Genomic DNA, 20,685 nt, shown 5'->3' on the forward strand with positions numbered 1-20,685 from the left:
ACGCGCTTATTCCTTCTAAAAGGAGTGTCCGATTACGATTTCACTGAAATAACATGTGAGCAACTTGACCTCCAAACTCCATCCTGGGCACACTCAGTGGCATCACCATGGAGATAAATACTCTCCAAAATTAAGCTTTGGTGAGTTTAGCAATATTCCTACTTTCAAGTCGGGAGAATTACATAGAAGTGTTGGCTCCGCCAGCCACCTTGCTTTCAGGCAAGTCACATGGCCATTTTGAGCCTCGGGTCCCCCCTCTGTAGAATGGGGTGATTATCTCTGTCTCGCCTGAGAGGATCCTTGTGAGGGTCAAATGAGACACAAGGAGCACTTCCATCACGGGGGGCTCCTCCTCCTCAGGGTTTCCACGTCCTTCCAAGCCCAAGTGAGAAGCTCCATTCCACCCTGTGCACGTTTACACACACTTGGAGGGACTGGCTGGCCCAGTTGACTACAGGGGAACCCTAACTGTCCCCAAATCCTGGTACAGCCTCTTTTCTCACTTGAAGGGGGAGATTCAAAGGAAAGAGACGGAGATTGGCCTCGGGAGGTGAATCCCTCTTCTTCCCGGCACTCACCTGAGTTGTAGGTGGCCAGGAAGGTGCTGCCCCTGAGTCCCCAGGTCCTCCCTTCGGTGCCCTCGGCTCTGCCTATGTCAGCCTGGCCCGTGAAGGCTGAGGGAGGGGGAGGGCGCAGCCTCTGGATCCTCTGGCAACTGGCATCTAGGAGGGATGTTGTAAGCTTTTCTCCTAAGAGGAGACATCTCTATTGGGAGATATGAGGGAACATTTATCTCCCTGAAACACCCAGATCTATCAGCCACCAATGACGATAAAGGGATGATAAGCAGAAAGGGAAAGGCAAGTGGCCGTTTGGGTTGGGTGCACGGTACATTCTCGGGGTCACACACCCTTCCCCACGCTCGATGCAAAAGGGGCAGCTGACACAACACTCGAGGTGAGGGAAGAGACCTGGGAAGCCCCACAGTGCCCACGGGAAAGACAGTCAGAGGACCTGAACTCCAGTCTCAGCCTGGCCACAAGGGGTGCCTTGCTAGTGGCGAGGTTGCTCCCCTGACCTCGCAGGCTGCTCTGACGACACAGTCATGTAAGAGGTGTGAACACATACCCCCCAGGCCTTCCCTCTGCCACCACCACCCTGTATCCCACTCTTGCCATCAAAACTGGCCTGTTTCTGGGATTGATAAATTTCCCCATCCTGGATTTTGAGCATGTTGGTGCAAATGGTTATTATTTCATCCTCTGGTAAAACAGGGTTGCGCATTGGCAACAACCACGTGAGGTCTTGGATCTTCAGTCCCTAAACTAAAGGGGTGCTCCAGAACCCCCGCAAGCCTACCTAGGATGGGAGGACAGGACAGGGCCAGGGGGGCGCTGAACGGACAGGCTCCATAAGCTGACCCCAATTTCAACTGCAACAGATCCCATATCTGTTTTACTATGGGATTTCTGAGCAAGAGGAGCTCTGAATAGAGCAAAGCCACTGCAAGGCAAGGGGGGGAAAAGAGAACAATCATATGAAGACTACCTTAGAAGTGCAGTAGCAGTAAGGGGGCAGCTCGTGGCTGGGCTCTTGAGAAACCCATCCAGAACTTAGCACGCCAAACAGAAGCATGTTGCAAATAGATACAGGAATGGATGGGTGCTTTCAGCAGCGGGGGGCATCCCCAGATGGAGGCAGGGAAGTTCAGGCATTCCTGAGCTGGCCGTGTTGCTGCCATCGTGCCCACTTTTCACCTGTGTCTCTTGCTCTCCCCGATGTCACTCCTGCTGTCCCATACACAGGGGCCTCCAGTCCTCCCCCCCGCCCCCAGCCCAGGAGGTGGTGAAAGGAAAGTCTAAAGCATCAGCGGTTTCATTTTATTCTATGCTGCCAGCTTCCTCAAGGAAGGCCCATTTCTCAGCTTGTTTCTTATGAGACCATCAGAGTATCTGTGATTCCGCAGAGGACACAGGGACTCATCAGCAATGCTGTCTGGCTGGTCCAAACCCGCCTTCATCGTGGGCGGTAGTAATAATGCCAGCCCCAACGGTGGTGTGCCAGGATCCGTGTGGGTACGTCCACACGTCTTCTCTTTTCCCAGGTAGATATCAGGACCTCTCTTTTAAAAATAAAGACAGTCTCTTCAATAGATGGTGCTGGGAAAATTGGACATCCACATGCAGAAGAAGGAAACTAGACCACTCTCTTGCACCAGACACAAAGATAAACTCAAAATGGATGAAAGATCTAAATGTGAGACAAGATTCCACCAAATCCTAGAGGAGAACACAGGCAACACCCTGTTTGAACTCGGCCACAGTAACTTCTTGCAAGATACATCCACGAAGGCAAAAGAAACAAAAGCAAAATGAACTATTGGGACTTCATCAAGATAAGAAGCTTTTGCACAGCAAAGGATACAGTCAACAGAACTAAAAGACAACCTACAGAATGGGAGAGGATATTTGCAAATGACGTATCAGATAAAGGGCTAGTTTCCAAAATCTATAAAGAACTTGTTAAACTCAACACCAAAGAAAGAAACAATCCCATCATGAAATGGGCAGAAGACATGAACAGAAATTTCACCGAAGAAGACACAGACATGGCCACATGCACGTGAGAAAATGCTCCGCATCACTTGTCATCAGGGAAATACAAATCCAAACCACAACGAGATCCCACCTCACACCAGTGAGAATGGGGAATATTAACAAGGCAGGAAACCACCATGTTGGAGAGGATGTGGAGAAAGGGGAACCCTCCTGCACTGTTGGTGGGAATGTGAACTGGGGCAGCCACTCTGGAAAACTGTGTGGAGGTTCCTCAAAGAGTTAAAAATAGACCTGCCCTACGACCCAGCAATTGCACTGTTGGGGATTTACCCCAAAGATAAAGATGCAATGAAACGCCGGGACACCTGCACCCCGATGTTTCTAGCAGCAATGGCCACAATAGCCAGACTGTGGAAGGAGCCTCGGTGTCCATCGAAAGATGATGGATAAAGAAGCTGTGGTCTCTGTATACAATGGAATATTCCTCAGCCATTAGAAACGACAAATACCCACCATTTGCTTCAACGTGGATGGAACTGGAGGGTATTATGCTGAGTGAAGTAAGTCAATTGGAGAAGGACAAACATTATATGGTCTCATTCATTTGGGGAATATAAAAAATAGTGAAAGGGAATAAAGGGGAAAGGAGAGAAAATGAGTGGGAAATATCAGAAAGGGAGACAGAACATAAAGACTCCTAACTCTGGGAAACGAACAAGGAAGGGGTGGTGGAAAGGGAGGTGGGAGGGGGTGACTGGGTGATGGGCACTGAGGAGGGCACTTGATGGGATGAGCACTGGGTGTTATGGTATATGTTGGCAAATTGAACTCCAATAAAAAAATAAATAAATAAATTCACTGAAAATGAAAAAAATAATAAAAATAAAGACAGCTAAATTAATTAATTAAAAGAAATAAAATAAAATAAAATAAAATAATAAAATAAAATAAAATAAAATAAAATAAAATAAAATAAAATAAAAATGAAGACAGTGAGGCTCAGAGCAGTTTAAGTACCTAGCCCAGAGTCCTATCACTGGTAAGTGGCAAAGCTGACGTCTGAACTCAGGTCTTTCTTTCACTCCCAAAACTAACTTTTAACTGAGCTGACTTGCTCACTAAATATAGCCCTAGACCTTCAAACAACCCTGGATGAACACTTCTTTGGAAAATGCAACGTTACAGGGATTTTAGGCCACTGCAGGAGCTCCCTCCAGCCACTTTCACTAACTCAAACAGCTCCGTGCATGCAGGAGTCCTTAGGCTTCCACAGTGACTGGAGCCAACTTACGTCACAGTCACACGCAGTCCTCTTTGGCTCAATCAACAAATGCCTGGAAATGGGAGCAAAATGTAAGTGAAAGCCTGGAGAAGTGCACGGATGAGTGAGGGACGGAGAAATTAAAAGTGAACAAATGAATGAGTGAGTGAGTGAGTGAGTGAGTGGACATGGCATCCTACAAAATCCCCAAATCCCACTGGGAAGTCAGCGAGTCCTGTCGTTGAGACTGGGACTTGGGACAGATATGAGAAATTATTCCGGGGCTGGGGAGTCCCAGGAAGGAGGCGCAGAAATGCTCACAGTAACCCGGCGAGCTGAGCACACAGGCCCCCTGCCGAGCAGGGAGACCCGGAGCCGCTGCGATGGTGCAAAGCAGGAGGCTGCGACCGGTGTCAGCAGGAACAGGCTCAGATAACGGGAGAACCACAGGTCCTGGGAAGGTCAAAGACACACGCTTTTATGCCTCAATTAACGTCCCCCTTGTAGGGCTTTCAAATGCAGTTTAGCTTTTCTCTGCTGGGCCAGAGAGACACAAAGACTCTGGGTGTCTGGGTCTTTCTGGAATGCAGGCCCCGGAGCCCACATCAGTAATTCAGTTTCCTCCCAGCAAAGGGAATAAGGTCTGGGCAGCCAGCACCTTGGTTGCTGTGCGTGAGCACGGGAAGGACCATCACAGGGTGCTGAGCGGTGCCTGTCACAGATGCAGTTCTAATCGGGAAGGCGCGGCCGAGAGGTGTGGGGACACGGAGGGCACCGAGTCACCAGGTGTGGACGGAGCATCCACGCAGTCAGAAGACCCACCTGCAGGGCTCCGGCTTCCCCACTTGCTGTGTCGCCTTGGGAATTCACGGGGGTCTCTTGGGTTCCCTCTCTCCCTGGAGGGGAGAACAGGACTGTCCTGGAGGGCCCCTGGCTCTGGGAAGGCCCCCCTGAGCCGCCCCTCCAGGCCCACATCCATTCACCCAAGGAGTCCTGAGGTTTTGTTGCCTCCAGGTATGATGTGGGTGACGGCTCCAGGGGGCCTGGAGGTGGAACCAGGGCCCTAAAGCCAACAGTTGCCTGCACCCAGACGGGGAGGACTTGGGGAGTTGGGGTTGGGAAAGCACTTGTCAGAATCCTACTAAGGACCACACCTGGAGGAGCCGCTGCACAGGAAAGTGCAGGCGGGGCCGGGTCTGTGGAAAATTCAGCTCTGGGGACCCCTGAGGGGCTCAGCCCTTGGGCATCTGCCTTAGGTCCAGGTGGTGACCCCTGGGTCCTGGGATCCAGTCCGGCGCCGGGCCCTCTGCAGGGAGCCTGCTTCTCCCTGGGCCTGGGTCTCGGCCTCTCTCTCCGGGTCTCTCATGAAAAAATAAGTAAAATCTTAAAAAAGAAAACAAAAGCATCTGTGGGGCAAGGAAGGAACCCGAGCAAGCCCAGGCAGAGGTCGGCCTTCCGGAGCTGAGGAGCTGAGGGCGAGGCGGCTGCCCTGGGCCCCGCGCCCCCCTTCACCCCCCTCCACCCCCCCCCCCCCCCCCCGCCCTGCCCCTCCCGGCGCGGACCCCCCCTTCCCCCCGCCCCGGGCACCGGCACCCGCGACACAAGGGCCCGCAGCGCCCCCTTCTCGGGTCCCAGCCCCCTTGCAGGCCCGAACCGGGTCGGAACTCCGCTCCAATCGGGGGTCTTTCTTCCCCCAGGAGCCCCCAGGTCAGACGGTGTCACTGAGTGAGAGAGAGGGGGGGAGGGGGGAGGGGGGAGGGAAGGAGGGGGGGGGAGAGAGAAGGAGGGGGAGAGAGGGGGAGAGAGAAGGAGAGGGAGACAGGGAGGGCGGGCGGGGCTCCTATCCCGGAGCAGGACGTGCGACTCTGGCTTCCAGCAGCGGCTCTCCCCCCCCCCCCCCCCCCCCCCCCCCCCCCCCCCCCCCCCCCCCCCCCCCGGCAGCGCCGGGAGCCGGGCCTTCCTGCGCTACTACAGGGATGGACGCGCCCGGAGCAGCCGCCCCTAGTCCTCAGTCTCGGTGCCTTTATGCCCCCAGCGAGCCCGAGCCGCTGCCTTCTCCGGGGGGCGGGGGTGCGGGGTGCAGGGGGTGCAGGGGTGCAGGGGGCGGGGGTGCGGGGTGCAGGGGCGGGGTTGCGAGGTGCAGGGGGTGCAGGGGCGGGGTGCAGGGGGCGGGGTGCAGGGTGCGGGGTGCGGGGTCCTTCCCAGGCCCGCGGCTCACGGGGACCCTGCGCGGCGCCGGCCTCACGTGGGCTCCGGGCGCCAGCGGGGACCCTCGGGCTGCCCGGTCCCCCCCGCCCCCCCCCCCCCGCGCACCCCGCGGAGGAGCCCGCGCACGCCGCCCTGGCCGCCCCCGCTGCCCTCTGATCCCCGGGTCCCGTCCCCCCCCCCCCCCCCCCGTCCTTCCCCCTCCCCCCTCCCCCCGGCCTCCCGCGCATCCCGGGGGGGCGTCCCTGAGCCCCAGCCTGGCCCCCGCCGTCGCCTGCCCCCGGCCCCCCCCCGGTGCCCCCAGGCCCCCCCGATGCCCCCCGGTGCCCCCAGGCCCCCGCCCGCGCATCCCGGGGTGGAGCAGCGCCGTGGCCCGGCGGCGCGGACGAGCTGGCGCGGTTACTGCGGGCGCCCTGGGGACTGCGGCCACGGGCGCGGTTGCCAGTTCTCCTTTTAAGTTCACTGACTTCAAAGTTTTCCGTTTGAAGCTGTTGAGAAAGCCTGATAGACGCACGAGAAGAAAGCACAGCAAGATTTTTAGAAATAATGTTAAAACCCCCAAACACCCTGAAAAAATACTTCAAGCAAAGAAAGAAAGGGAGGGGGGTGTGGTGGGGAAGAATAATAGCTCAAGGGACTGAAGATGCTGAGAGCCTGAGGGGCTGCCTGGGAGCCCCCACCCCCACCCCACCCCGCCCCCATCACCCCCACCCCACCCCGCCCCCATCATCCCCCACATCCCCCATCATATCCCACATCCCCCATCTCCTCCACCCCCCATCACCCCCACAGTCCATCACCCCCACTCCCCCCATCACCCCCCTGCCATGGTGACCCGCAGCTCTCTGCCCACCCAGAGCCCTGAGCAGACTTTGGGGAAGGCCCCGCCTCTAGCTGACCAGGAGCTGAGGGAAACCCAGCTCAGGCGACTGAGGAGGGAGAACCACCACCTTCTAAGAGTCAGCCGCGCACTTCCTCTTCCTCCTTGGTAGTTTTGCAGGTTGGCAACTAAATATGAGAATGATGCAGCCCTACGAGGCTGCCTGCTAAGCACTTCCCCAGCGTCACTGATGACTCTTCCAACACAGGTTTTACTTTGCTTCCATCACAGACTGGAAAACAAAGCTCAGAGGCTTGGGGCACTGTACCCAACTCGGCACAGGCTTGGTGCAAAGGCCTGGATTCAGACACGTGGGGGCAGGGGGGGGCGGGTTTTCACCAGCGGCTCTGCCTGCAGGCCTGTAACCAGACCGAGGAACGCACTGATGGAGTAAAGACAGCCCTGACTGCGATAGGATTCCGATCTAGTATTTTAAAGACAGGGCCACCTCTACGCAGACACAATGTATGAAGGCACTCGTGTTTCACAGATGGGGAAACTGAGGCACTGGGAATTTCTGCCTGAGTTCATTTACGTACTAAACAAAGAACTAAGCTCTAGACCCAGGTCAGTCAATGTCAGGTTCATTCTTTTTTTAAACATTTTATTTATTCATTCATGAGAGAGACACACAGAGAGAGGCAGAGACACAGGCAGAGGGAGAAGCAGGGGAGCCCGATGTGGGACTCTGGTCCCGGAACCCTGGGGTCATGCCCTCAGCCGAGGCAGGCGCTTGCTGCTGAGCCCCCGGGGCCTCAGGTTCATTCTTCTCATAACTGTGTCACAGAGCCACCGGCACTCACAGCAGAAGTGCAAGTTTGAATTAGCCTCCAAAGGTTTTCCACCAGGCCTTAAGCAGCTCCCCGGTCCCGGCAGCAGCTGCGTGTTGGGGATGTGCAGAAAACCAGCGTAGTTCCAGCACCAGCTTCGAAGAGAACATCAGATCCATGTCTGTGTGGCAATCGATTTAGAAAGAAATTCCATTGTTAGCTCTTTGAGGAAACCTCCACACAGTTTTCCAGAGTGGCTGCACCAGTTCACATTCCCACCAACAGTGTAAGAGGGTTCCCCCTTTTCTCCGCATCCTCTCCCACATGTGTGGCTTCCTGCCTTGTTAATTTTCCCCATTCTCACTGGGGTGAGGTGGCATCTCATTGTGGTTTTGATTTGAATTTCCCTGATAGCAAGTGATGCGGAGCATTTTCTCATGTGCGTGTTGGCCATGTCCATGTCTTCCTCTCTGAGATTCCTGTTCATGTCTTTTGCCCATTTTATGGTGGATTGTTTGTTTCTTTGCTGTTGAGTTTAATAAGTTCTTTATAGATCTTGGATACTAGCCCTTTATCTGATACGTCATTTGCAAATATCCTCTCCCATCCTGTAGGTTGTCTTTGAGTTTTGTTGACTGTATCCTTTGCTGTGCAAAAGCTTCTTATCTTGATGAAGTCCCAATAGTTCATTTTTGCTTTTGTTTCTTTTGCCTTCGTGGATGTGGATGTATCTTGCAAGAAGTTACTGTGGCCGATTTCAAAAAGGAAGGAGAGGAGGGCAGGGGGAGGGGGTGAATGGGTGACGGGCACTGAGGGGGGCACTTGACGGGATGAGCACTGGGTGTTATTCTGTATGTTGGCAAATTGAACACCAATAAAAATAAATTTATTATTAAAAATAATAATAATAATAATAATAATAATAATAAAGAAATTCCAACATTAGCCCCCAGTTCTCGAGTGCAAGCCTTTGCTTCGAACAGACTGTGACCTTGGGTGCAGCTCTCCCTCCACCCCCACCCCCTTCCTTCTGTGTTGTCTGTTACACTGAAAACTTGGAGGTGAAACACAAAAGCACTAATAAAGCAAGACCCAAGGGCAGGTGGTCACCGCCAGGATGGTTACCGCCTACACCTCCTAAACTAGACAAGGATTGTCTTAGCGCGCCCTTAATGGTTCTTACACACCTAGAGAGACGAGAGCCTGAGTACCTTTGGGGGACAGATCTTTCCAGAAGCACACGGTTCCAAGTCCCAAGGATTTCTTCTTACGTGAAACCATAAATGCCACCCACAGTTCCAGTCTGTCTACTGGACTATACAAATTTAGTCTGACCTCTCTTTGCCCGGCTATTTTTTTTTTAAGTTGCACCCCCTCCCTTACCCTCCACCTTAATTTTTTCTTCTCTGAATTCAATATCCCCGACACACTAGATCCTTCCTCGGAGGATATGATTTTCAAGCATGCCGACGTCCCCAATCACTCTCTTCAAGAAGACCCAGAGCTTGTCTGTATCCGTCTTCAAGGACAGACGCCAGGGAGAGGCAAAACTTTGGTCCCACCAGAGCCTTCTAGCTAAACCTCTACTTGGGCATTGCACTTTCATGAGTCTTGTCTGAGTTTGCATTAGCTTGCCTCCACCTGGGGAAGGGAGGACCTGGTGCCAGCAGCAATATTGTTAGTTCATCTGCATCTCTGTTGGGGACAGGAGGAGCAGGTAATTAATTGTTTCTCTTCTGCACTAGGCAGACGGCTTTCTTTGGAAAAGTTGAGCATCCCTCATCCAGCAGTGGTTTCTGCAATTAAAGCTATCCACAGCCAGGAGTTTGATTAATAGCTGGGAGGTTTCTCCTTTGCTGACAAATGAGAAAAAGAGAAACCAGATAGGGAGAAGCTGAATGCATTTGCTTAGCACAGGGCCTGGCTAATGTTCTTTCCAAAGGAAGAGCTGCCCTAATCTCCTAGGGCCCGGCAGGGAGGGGAAAATATCCCTTAAAAGTTTGCAAAGTAATGGATCCAACAAACAGATGTGCCTATTCCTTGGGAGCAGAGCAGAAAGGGCGATGGTCGGTGGTCTCTGTTGCTGCAGATGACTGCTGCTCCTGGGACACAGATAGGGAGAGAAGGCCCAAGGAAAGCACCCCCCCCCCCCCCCCCGGGGCTCCCAAGGTCACACAAGAGAATGGAGGCCAGCCATTGCTGAACTTTACATTCCCCACTGCCAGAGAGCCACTTCGTTCCAGCTGGAAGGGAGGGAGCATCACAGTCACAGAGGCTAAGCCCTGAATCCAGGACCCGAGACCCCTCCAGCTCAGCTCCCCGCCCTCCACTATATCACGGCTGCCTGTGGCACAAGGTGTATTTATGTAGCAGCCTAGAGTAAGACCTGTAAGAGAGAAAATGCCACTTCGAAAATTCCGCTCACTGTTCCTAGTTTTTCTCTCCAGGAGTATCCCGGATAATTAAAGTCCCCTGGCTCCTGGGAGATTAGAAGCCAGTGACACCCCACCCCCCCCCACCCCCCCCCCCCACCCCCCGCCAGGAGCACTGGAGCATTCTCCTCTCCCTCCTGAGCATCTCAGGTTCCCAGAACCTCTGTTCAAAGGACCTAGAGGGGATGCAGTTGGGCGCGTTGAGACTAGCTGGCCTGTGAAGGAAGCCTGTGGCCTTTGGCGCTAATCCCTCAGCACCAACACAGGCCGGCAAAGGAAGCAGAGGCTGCCCCGGATGCTCCAGGCTCTTCCTGGGCCTCAGCTGGGGGCCCGAGACGGTCAGTAAGTGTGTGCACATCATTTTAGGTCTAGGCGGAAGGCAAGCCAGACAGTAGGAGCATCGGGCGGGGAGCTGGGGTGTGTTAGGACCTTGCCCAATGAATTCTTGCAGACTTTGGATCACTGCAATGAGATGGCTCTGGAAAGTTCCCAGGCCCTGTTCTCACAGGTGTGCTTCTGTTTGATTTGTATTTTTAAATGACAGGGGGGAGAAAAAAGATCAAGAGAAGAAGAATACTTCGTGACCTGTGAAAAGTATCTGAAATGGGGATTTCGGTGTCCGCAAATAAAATTGCATCAGAGCGCGACTGTCCATTTCTTATTTACCTTTTGCCAGCAGCTGCTTTGGGGCAGCGGTTCAAGGGCAGGGTTCAATAGTTGTAGCCAAGGTAGTGTGGCCCGCAAAACCGGAGATACTTACTGTTTGGCCCTTTACAGAGAAAATTTCCTGGCGCCTGGATCAAGTCCTTCTAGTTTCTGGCTGGCGATCTCTTCCAGGCTCGGGGCAGCCCTGGCTCCCTGGCTCTACAGGCTGTGCACGGGGGGGCTGTGTGCGCTCCGGATGTACACTGCACCGCGTAGGTACGGGGCCTGCATCCTCTGACACAGGCATGGTGATAATTCTTCCTGTAAACGTGGACTGATAGACAACAGTCTCCAACTCCCCGCAGAGAGTGGGAGAAATCAGTTTTCCCTAGAGTGCGTCACCCCCTCTTCTGTGCAAACGCACGTGCTCTTGGCAAAGCCCTAACAATTCAAGTCATAATGGAAGGGAGTCTCACCCATTTTATTGCCATAGTTACCAAGATTGCAAGTTTAGATGCTGTATTAGCAGTAAGTGCACGGTAATAATAGAAGTCAGGGAGGAGGGGACGAAAAGGATTCTGGCTCCTGTTTCTCCCTACAGCATCCTTCAGGGCAAATATACCAGACACAGTCTGCATTAAATTGCAAAGTTGGCGGTTTTCTTAAAAAAAAAAAAAATCCAAATAATTGCTTTAAAATCTCCTGTCTTCCCCTGACTGGTTAACCCTCACGCAGCTCTCCTCATCCTGAAACAAAGAAAAGGAGGTTAAAAGAAATATAAGTGGCCAGGGTTACCATGGAAACCAAAGTGGAAGGCAAGTGAAAGTCAATTTAAGGTTTAAATGCATATGAAGCAGATGTATATGTGCGGACGTATTTGCATACAGATACCCATCTCTCGGCCTCTCTTCCTGGGGCCCACCTCGGACCCTTCACCTCCAGGGAGACTGTCCTGACTATTTCGAGCCCCAGTAATCTTTCGCTTCCCGAGCTCCATTTGAGCTGCAGTCTGCACGTAGGAATCAACCTCTTAATCCACGCGGCCCGTCAGGGAATCCCAAGGCCCCTCAAGGTCACGGAATGCTCCCTGATGTCTTATCCCTGCTCTTCTCTTGCTGTTCACGCCACCTGGAATGTCCTTGCTCACTCCCGCCGTTCGACTCTAACACCTATGACCCTCCTCGTCTCCGTGTGGACCCGACGTGATTTCTGGGCAGTGCTTCACTCAATCGCTTGGCCTCCCCCAGGGTCCCTATCCTGGGTAAGGGCCCCTCCTGGATGCTCACATAACACCCCCCACCCTGCGTTCTCCTTACACTGAGTGTAAGTGCAGTTTATGGGATGATCGCCCCCTCCCTTGCCCCCTTGCCCTCCAGACCAGGAAACGCTGGAGGATGGGGACCGTGTTTTATTTCATGGACCGTTATTACTCCATAGAAATATAGAGATCGAATGAATGAATGAATGAATGAATGAATGAATGAATGAATGAATACTAGAATGAATCATTCAAATTGCACAACTTAGGTCACAACATCCATCTCTGTAGGTCAAGAGCGGTTGCTAATTATTGTTGCTAATTGTTACTATTGTCTTTAAATGCACCGTGTACAACTCTCCCCCTCTTGCTTCTAAGAGGGATCCTGGACATAGGAGGAAGGTGCAGAGGGGTGCAATGCAGGGGCTTGGGATGCACAAGACGTTAGCTGGTGAAAAATGGGTACAGGACCCTCTGGTACAGATCTGCGCTCTGGTACAGATCGGCAGCTCAGAAGATGTGTTTCACGGACTTCCCTCCTCAGAAAGGAGTTCTCAGACAGAACATATTCTCTGGCACCCCCGAAAGTAGGCACAGGGACAGCGAACGACAAGTTGTAGAGCGCAGTTTGCGTCTCATAGGAAAAGGCTCACAGAGTTTTAAAGTATTAAAAAGTTTTCAAGTATATTTAAAGTTCAGTATTAGAAACGGCTGTCATGTGAGGTAGTGAGCCCCCCAGCACAGGGAGCACCCAAGTGCACACGGAATAATCATATACTTCAGGACATTAAGGAACGAAAAGTGTGGTGTATGTCCAATAAATTACAAAAATAAAACTAAGTTTTGGGGGGAGGGAGCTTGTGGCGCCGAGAGGTGTCAAGAAGTACGCGGAGCGGAGTGCAAGAAGCTAACCCTGTAGTGTAGCTCAGAGACTAAGCATGGGGAACGGTCTGTGTTCCTAGAGGACGGGGAGCCGGGGAAAGTTTTGATGTTGAAGGTTACGAGACCACTGATGGGCTTTCTTTTTTTTTTTTTTTTTTAAGATTTTATTTATTTATTCATGAGAGACACACAGAGAGAGAGAGAGAGAGAGAGAGGCAGAGACCCAGGCAGAGGCAGAAGCAGGCTCCAGGCAGGGAGCCCGACATGGGACTCGATCCCCGGACCCCGGGGTCACACCCTGGGCTGAAGGCAGATGCTCCACCGCTGAGCCCCCCAGGGATCCCCAACTGATCGGCTTTTTGAGGATCATTCAAAACTGGCGGTGAGCTGGGGGGGGGTCGAGAGGGGGGCTGGAGGGGCTTTAATACCACGCAGTGGCCCAGTGGCCAGGTGGGGCAGGGGGCAGGGGATGGAGGCAGGTGCAGCAAGGACGCTCGTCCAGCAGAAGGGACAGGCCGACCAGGCGGGCTCCGGCCACTGTCAGCGCCGGCGGGGCTGGGCGGTGGAGGTCGCGGTCACCTTGGGCGGCTTCCCCACGACAAGCACAGCCTTCCCTCTGCTGCGCTGTCAGCTCCAGTCTGCGTCAAACCCGCTCTGTCTGTCACCGAGTTATTAAAGTCGCGGATGGCAGTGCTGCGTCAGGCGTTGTGGCTCCAAACTGGGTCAGCCAGGGCCGTGTCCCGGCGAGCGGCAGGCCCGGAGGCGGTGGCTTCCCGGCCCTGTCCCCGGCCACCCCCCACCCCCAGGCCTCCCCTAGCAACTGATGCTGCACATGCACAGCCTCGGCTCCCTGTGTCCCGGGGCACCGCGGAGCTGCAGGATCAGCAGGCTCCGGCGTCTGCAAGGCCCCTGTAGCCCCTCCTTCCCGGGGGGCACGGGCCACCAGAAGTGAAGGTCGGCCTTTCAGGCCCCTGAGGGTGCAGCCTCCCCAGAAGGCTGCTGCAGGAGGCCCGGGGGCTGGAGGGGAGCCCACAGCCCCAGAGCAGAGGGGGGTGGTGGGGGGCACTTGAGGAGGAGGCCCCAGCTCCCCCCGGAGGAGGACCTGTCACACAGCAAGGGAGACAGAGATGTGGATTAGGCCTCGAAGAAGGAAGGGAACTTCCCAGGAGCCCTCCTCCAAAACAGAGGGGGCTACTTCGATTTTCTTTTTAATTCAACCCAATGCGTATTTATTGAACACCTACTATGTAGCAGTTGTCCGCAGCAGCAGACAAAACCAGCAAGTCTGTTCCTGTTTTAGATTTCGTATTTCTAGTCCAGGGACAAAGACAAATGGATGATAAATGTAGTAAATAATTAAATAACATAAATTTTATACAGTCGATTCCTGAACAACACAGGTTTAGATATTTTTTCAATAAATACGCTACAGTACTCTAAATGTATTTTCTCTTTCTTCTTAGGATTTTGTTCATACTCTTTTCTCTAGCTCACGTTATTGCAAGAATACAGTATGTAAGACATATAACATTAATGCGAAATGTGCATTAATTGACTATGTTACAAGTAAAACTTCTGGTCAACAGTAGACTATTCGTTAAATTTTGAGGGGGTCAAAAGTTTCATGTGGATTTTCGACTGTGCAGGGGGTTGGTGCCCCCTAACCCCTGTGTTGTTCCGGGCTCCACTGCAGTATGTGACAAGGTGACAAGCTATAGGGAAAAACAATATGTATATATAGAGACACAGACAGAAGCAGAGAGAGAGAAAAAGGGGAGAGGGATGACAGGGAATGGGGCTGTAATTGATAAAGGGCGGCCAGGGGAGGCCTCGCGTAGAAGGCAGGATTTAAACAAAGAAGTGAAGGTAATAGAGCTCACCAGGTGGGTGATCTGGGGGAAGCATAGTCCATGGGGAGAACCATTTCAGAGGCCCTGCGGCAGTGTGTCTGGCAGATCCGGGACACAGCCAGGACCGTGGAATCACGTGGAAGACAGGAATAGCAAGAAGAAAGTCAGAGGGGTGGAGGGGGCAGGAGCAGAGTCTTAGAGATCCACATAAGGACTTTATCTTTCTCCAAGAGTGATAAAGGAGGGCATTTCCCAAGAAGATAGATCATAGCTACTAGCCAAAGGTAGCATCGTCCGGAGAGAACTTTCTACAACAGTGGTTCTCCACTGGGGATGACTTTACCTCGAAGGAAGCACTTGGGAACGCCTGGGGTTATTTTTGGTTGCTACAGTTGGGGCAAGCACATTATTAGGGTCTAGTGGGTAGAGGCCCAGGTTGCTCTTCAATGTCCTACCAGGCACAGGACAAGCCCTCCACAGAGAAGAATTATCCAGTACAAATGTCAAAAGTGCCAAAGTTGAAACTCCCTGTGGTAGAAGGAAGCCAAGCTTCAGCTGGCTGGCAGTCGGCATGTTCTTTAAGTAAAATGCACCACCACTTTGTAGAGAACCCCGCAAGGCCAACATATCCGCTAAACACAATAGGAATGGTATCTAGGGCCCATGACAATTTTTTAGGGCTACTGAAACTTTTACTCTTCTTATATCAAAATAAGAATACATAACTGATCCTGGGTTATAGTCATCCTTATCCCAATGCAGTCCTAAAACATACTGTTCATTTATTATTTATTTATGTAGGAAGGGACCCATGAAGGCATATGTTCTAGGGCCCCAGACGTCATGCTGTCCTCCTCTGACATGAGACTTGGGACAACTCTGCCTTCTTGAGCCTTCCACATACCAGTGCATCAGTGTTCCTAGGCCTAAAGAATTCAGTCATGTCCCCTCATCTTCCCTGTCTAGGCGAGTACAGTTATCAGCACAACCTACTGCCAAATTCAGGCAGATGGCAGCCATTTTCGTAGACTCAAGAAGAAAACCGTCAGAGTTAGAAAGGTCTTTAGAGCCCCTCTGGTCTGGACACCTCATTTTATAAGATAGGGTCATCGAGGTCCAGGCAAGGACTATGTCACGCAGCTAATTTGTACCAGAGTCAGAACTTGGGGGACTGTCTTAGGGTTGTTGTACCAGCTTTCATTTTCCAGTCTCACATTTGGTTTCTACTGATTTCCTCAGAATGAAGTTGATGTTACTTGATGGGGAGGAAAAAAAAAAAAAAACACTGCTGAATGTCATTCTTCGTTATTTCTTATCACTTCTCATTTTTCAAAGCTCTTTAATATACTAGTTCACTTGATCTTTACAACGAATCTGTCAGAAGGGGTTGGAGGAAAGGCAGCTCATATCTTGTCTGTTTCTGAGATGCAGAAACTGAGATCTGGGGAGTCCTTCTGACTTGTCCAGCATTACAAAGCTAAGAAGGGGTGGAGTCACAGCCTCGAATTCCAAGCCCTTGACTTTTCATTCAGGACTGTCTTCCAGGCCACCACTTTTTATTATTCTTGATTTGTTGCATGGTGTCTACATCAGACTTTGTGTTCAATAAATGCTTATTAAGCAAATAGTTGAACCACCCTGTGGTATAGATTAAACCCTGTTCCCAGAAACATAACCAATCAGTGGCTAGTGCCTGACACATTATAGTCAAAAGACGTTGGTCTTATTCGCAGAAGTGTCAGTGAGGACTGCGGGATTGGGAGGCATAGTAATTTTAGTTCACTGATGTTTCTAAAAGGTCTCATTATACTTTAGCATTGTTTTCCGCACCATTTTTATAAGTATAAGAAAATAGTATAAGTTTAAAGATATAAAGATGATAAGGTGTCAAAACTCTAAATTGTCTGGGAATTACTACTTGAGACACCAAATAAATCAGATTACTCTAGTGACTTGCTTGTCTTCCTGCCCTATATCACTCTTCTCTTCTGGACTGGGGCCGTTTAACCCCTATACCCAAGCTCCAACCCTACTCCACGCTTAGGAAGGAGTCTGTGCCTGGTCTATAGAAATGGTAAAGGCTCTAGATCAGTAGTTCAGGGCCTCAGCAGCAAATCACTCAACCTACTGGACCAAATCTGATCTGCTCCTCCACACTGGGGCCAGGACGCCTGCATGGCCTATGTATACACCCCAGCCTTGTGGCATAATTATAGACACTGGGAAACTGGGTCCTTGTCTTCATTCTTTTACTCATCACAAACTTAATAATGAATAATGTACCATTTGTAGGCATCTATTCTTCCAGTCATTAACAAATGTGTATTGAGGACGTATTTTTTGTCAGGCATTGTGTCTAGTACTGGGAAACAGAATAAAAGATAAGACACAGTGCAGAAGCTCATAGTCTCTAGAGTTCTCTAGAAGTTCATGATCTGGAACAATGTGTAGGGACCATACCTGTGAGTAAACTGTAAGCTGCAAAATAACACGATTGTGCCTACAAACAGACCATGCACAAAGTGCTCTGAGAACACATCGTGGGGAATGACTGGTTCTGTTTAGACCAATGGAGTGATTGAAGAAGGCTTTGCAAAAGATGAAAAAAAAAGCCATGGAGGATATTTCAGGGAAGAAGTGAGAGGACATTCCAGGTAGACAGGATAGCAAGTGCAAAACCAGACACGCGTGAGGGGCCGCGTCACTTGTGAGAGAGGTGGAAGTATCCCAATAATAATAAAGCCCAGTGCTGAGTGCTACCAATGGCCTAGGCAATGGGTTAAGTATTTTGCACACAGGATTTTACTGAATCCTCCCTTCATTTCTGAGATTTTCATACCTTTCACCTTCAAAGAAATGCTTGCCATCATGAGGAAGTGGGTGAACCTAAGGAGTGCATAGCTGGCGAGATGGACCAGTAATTGGGCAATGATCTGTCAATCTACAAAACCTTATTCTTAAACCCTATACTGTGCTGCTTCCCTATCTTACTGATGTGGAGAGAGGGGCCTAGGGAGATGAATTCTTGTTCAGGATTACACAGTTGTGACAAGTTGAATCTGAAAGGAGGCCTGGGTCCTTCCGTGTTCTTTCCGCTACCTAAACTGTCATTCTGTGCAGGGATTTATTAAAGAGATTTCAGTGTAGAGACAGGAACAATACCACCCCCCCTTCAAGTTAGTGACAAGAATCCAGCTACTCAAACCCACAAAAGGAGTGTTACCTTTATGATGCAAAACAGATACATCAATGCAAATTGGCCCTGTGTCCTTTGCATCATGAAAGGGAAAACTACCCAGCCAGAGGAGTTTCAGGGAAAAATGAAAAGGAAAGACAAACAATGGGCTGATGGAAGAGGGATTTGGAGTCCTTTGGGAAAGAAAAAAGAAAAAGACAGTGGATTTCAAGTTGAGGCAGAGGAAGCACTTGGGAGTCCAGCAGGGGAGGGGGAAGTAGGAGCAAAGGATGTACAAGATGCAAGAAATAAAGAGGACAGTGAAGGCTGCTCTTGTCTAGAGAAGCCAACAGAACACACATCAGTAAAGACGGCTTTGTCTGAAATCCACAGAGGAGAAGTGGGGAGGGGTATGGTGAGAAATTAATGGAGGAAGAAGCAGAGGGTTGAGACTAAGGGTCCCACCGGTGACGAAGCGCACAGTCCCAGTAGGAGGAGAAAGGCATGGCTGAGGAAGTTACAGCCTGAGAAAAAAAAGAGTAACACAAAAAGGAAAAGCTAAGAGGCTTAGAAAGGAAGTCTTGGAGGATGAAAACAAAATCACACAAATACAGAGGAAGCACAACTCAGAGTAGGAGACGCGTACTACAAAACAGAAAACAGAGCGTGTGGGCTCTGAGTGAACAACAAGCGGAGATCATTTTTGCCAGAAGACAATGAGAAAGAAGGCGATGCAGATGCAGATATAAATGATTCATGAAAGGAGCGAGGGTCGGTAGCTAACATTTATTGATCATCTGTAATGTACCCAGTGTTTTACATATGGTCTATCATTTAGTTCTCCTACGTTGTCAGCACATTTAGCCATGTAATCCAGATCCCGTAGAGATCACGTGTCTTGACTAAGGTCATACCTTCAGGCATGCTAGAGCCAGGACAGAATCGAGAGTGTGCCTACGTCCAGACATGCTGCTTTACCCATAACCTGCGTCCATGAGGACTGGTTGGTTATACACTGGTCACTAGAGAAGGGCAACATAAGTCTAGAAATTCTATGTAACATACTCTTTGATGTCAAAATTCAACCAATGACAATCGTCTCAAGCGATTTGCATAGTTCTTGGAATGCAGAGAACACTCTGGAAATGCCCCTTTCCATGATTTTAGTTAGCCAGAAATCATACCTGAAAATTGATATGATTTGTGTGTGAGCAAGAACAGATACTTTAAAGGCCGGAGGTGGAAAATGCTACCATTTGTGATAATTTGGTTACTGAGAACTAGTCATAAACATCTCTTCCTAATTGTGTGTTTAGTGACATCATGTTGGTATCTTGAAATTAGACACAATGGAAATATTTACACCACAGAAATCAGCCAACACTATCAAGGCTTTCTACTCCCCCTCTCCTGTCCCTGGAGAGCTGGTTGTTAAACTTTCTCTAGCACACCAATAAATATTCACTATGTGGGTAGGAAGATGCATGATCTCAGTTATATAATAGGAAAGGACAAACATAATGTTTTTTTAATGACTTTGCCTTTCCCTAAAACACACACACACACACACAAATATATTTGGAGAAGCAAAATGATTTTTTTTTGAAACAGTAAAGCAGATTTATTTGGAAGAAGATTTTAACTATCTTAGGGAAGAACAAGGCGTTGGGAAGTGGCTAAGTATGACCTATGAAGCTTCATGTTTAAAATTGGAATCGAATTACAGATATTCAGACACATATGTTAAAATACTGAAGTGTAGTAGTGATATTTATGAGGGTAGCTTCTGGAATAAATGCCTCCGGGATTTAAAGTCTGGCTTTGCCACTTACTAGCCATGGGATCTTATAAGCCAGTTAATTAACTTCTCTGTCGAAGGTTCATTTGTAAAGTGAGGGTAATAACAATGCACCTCAGAGATCATCAATAGAACTCCACAAAGCAGTGAAGATCAAGCTATCTCACAGCGCCTGGGACACAGCGATCACTCACCAAACGCTGGCTCTAGGACTATACTGAACCACAGTATAGGCCTGGAAAGTGGGTAGAATGTATGTGTAAGCAAGAATAGACATGATAAAAGGGGTGCCTGGGTGGCTTAGCAAGTTAAGGGTCCAACTCTTAATTTCGGCTCAAGTCATAATTTGGGGTCATGAGATCAAGCTTCACATCCAGGTTCGCGCTGAGTGCAGGACCTGGTTAAGATTCTCTCTCTCTCTCTCTGCCAGCATTACCTTGATCCTAAACCAGAGGAAAAAACCCACCAAAAAGGAGAATTACAGAGCAATATCCCTGATGAACATGAATGCAAAAGTTCTCACCAAGATACTAGTTAATAGGATCCAACAGTGGTACATTAAAAGGATTATTCACTGTGACCAAGTGGGATTTATTCTTTGGCTGCAAGGATAGCTCAATACCTGCAAATCAATTAATGTGATACCATATTAATAAAAAAAAGGGGGGGGCAAGAACCATATGATCCTCTCAATGGATGCAGAAAAACCATTTTACAAAATACAGCATCCTTTCTTGATAAAAACTCTTTGTAGTGTAAGGATAAAGGAACCCACCTCAATATCATAAGAGCAATATATATATATATATATATATATATATATATATATATATATATATATATATAATAAAAGCAATTTATGAAAAACCCACAGTGAATATCATCCTTCTCGATGGGGAAAAACTGAGAGCTTTTCCCCTAAGGTCAGGAACACAACAGGGATGTCCACTCTCATCACTGTTATTCAATAT

The 20,685-nt window shown here is 50.1% G+C and overlaps 1 long non-coding RNA gene across 1 annotated transcript; it reads right to left on the reverse strand.

Annotated features, from left to right (window-relative positions):
* Nucleotides 1–1,898: 1,898 nt before the first annotated feature.
* LOC140594862 (uncharacterized) lies at nt 1,899–5,293 on the reverse strand. The gene is made up of 5 exons (XR_011996164.1): nt 4,974–5,293; nt 4,642–4,715; nt 4,141–4,272; nt 3,850–3,892; nt 1,899–2,122 (listed from the first exon to the last, which is right to left on the reverse strand). It is a non-coding gene; the product is annotated as an uncharacterized lncRNA (long non-coding RNA).
* Between the last annotated feature and the right edge of the window lie 15,392 nt (nt 5,294–20,685).

This window comes from Vulpes vulpes, chromosome 12 (genome assembly GCF_048418805.1).
Source record: "Vulpes vulpes isolate BD-2025 chromosome 12, VulVul3, whole genome shotgun sequence".
Lineage (NCBI taxonomy): Eukaryota > Metazoa > Chordata > Mammalia > Carnivora > Canidae > Vulpes > Vulpes vulpes.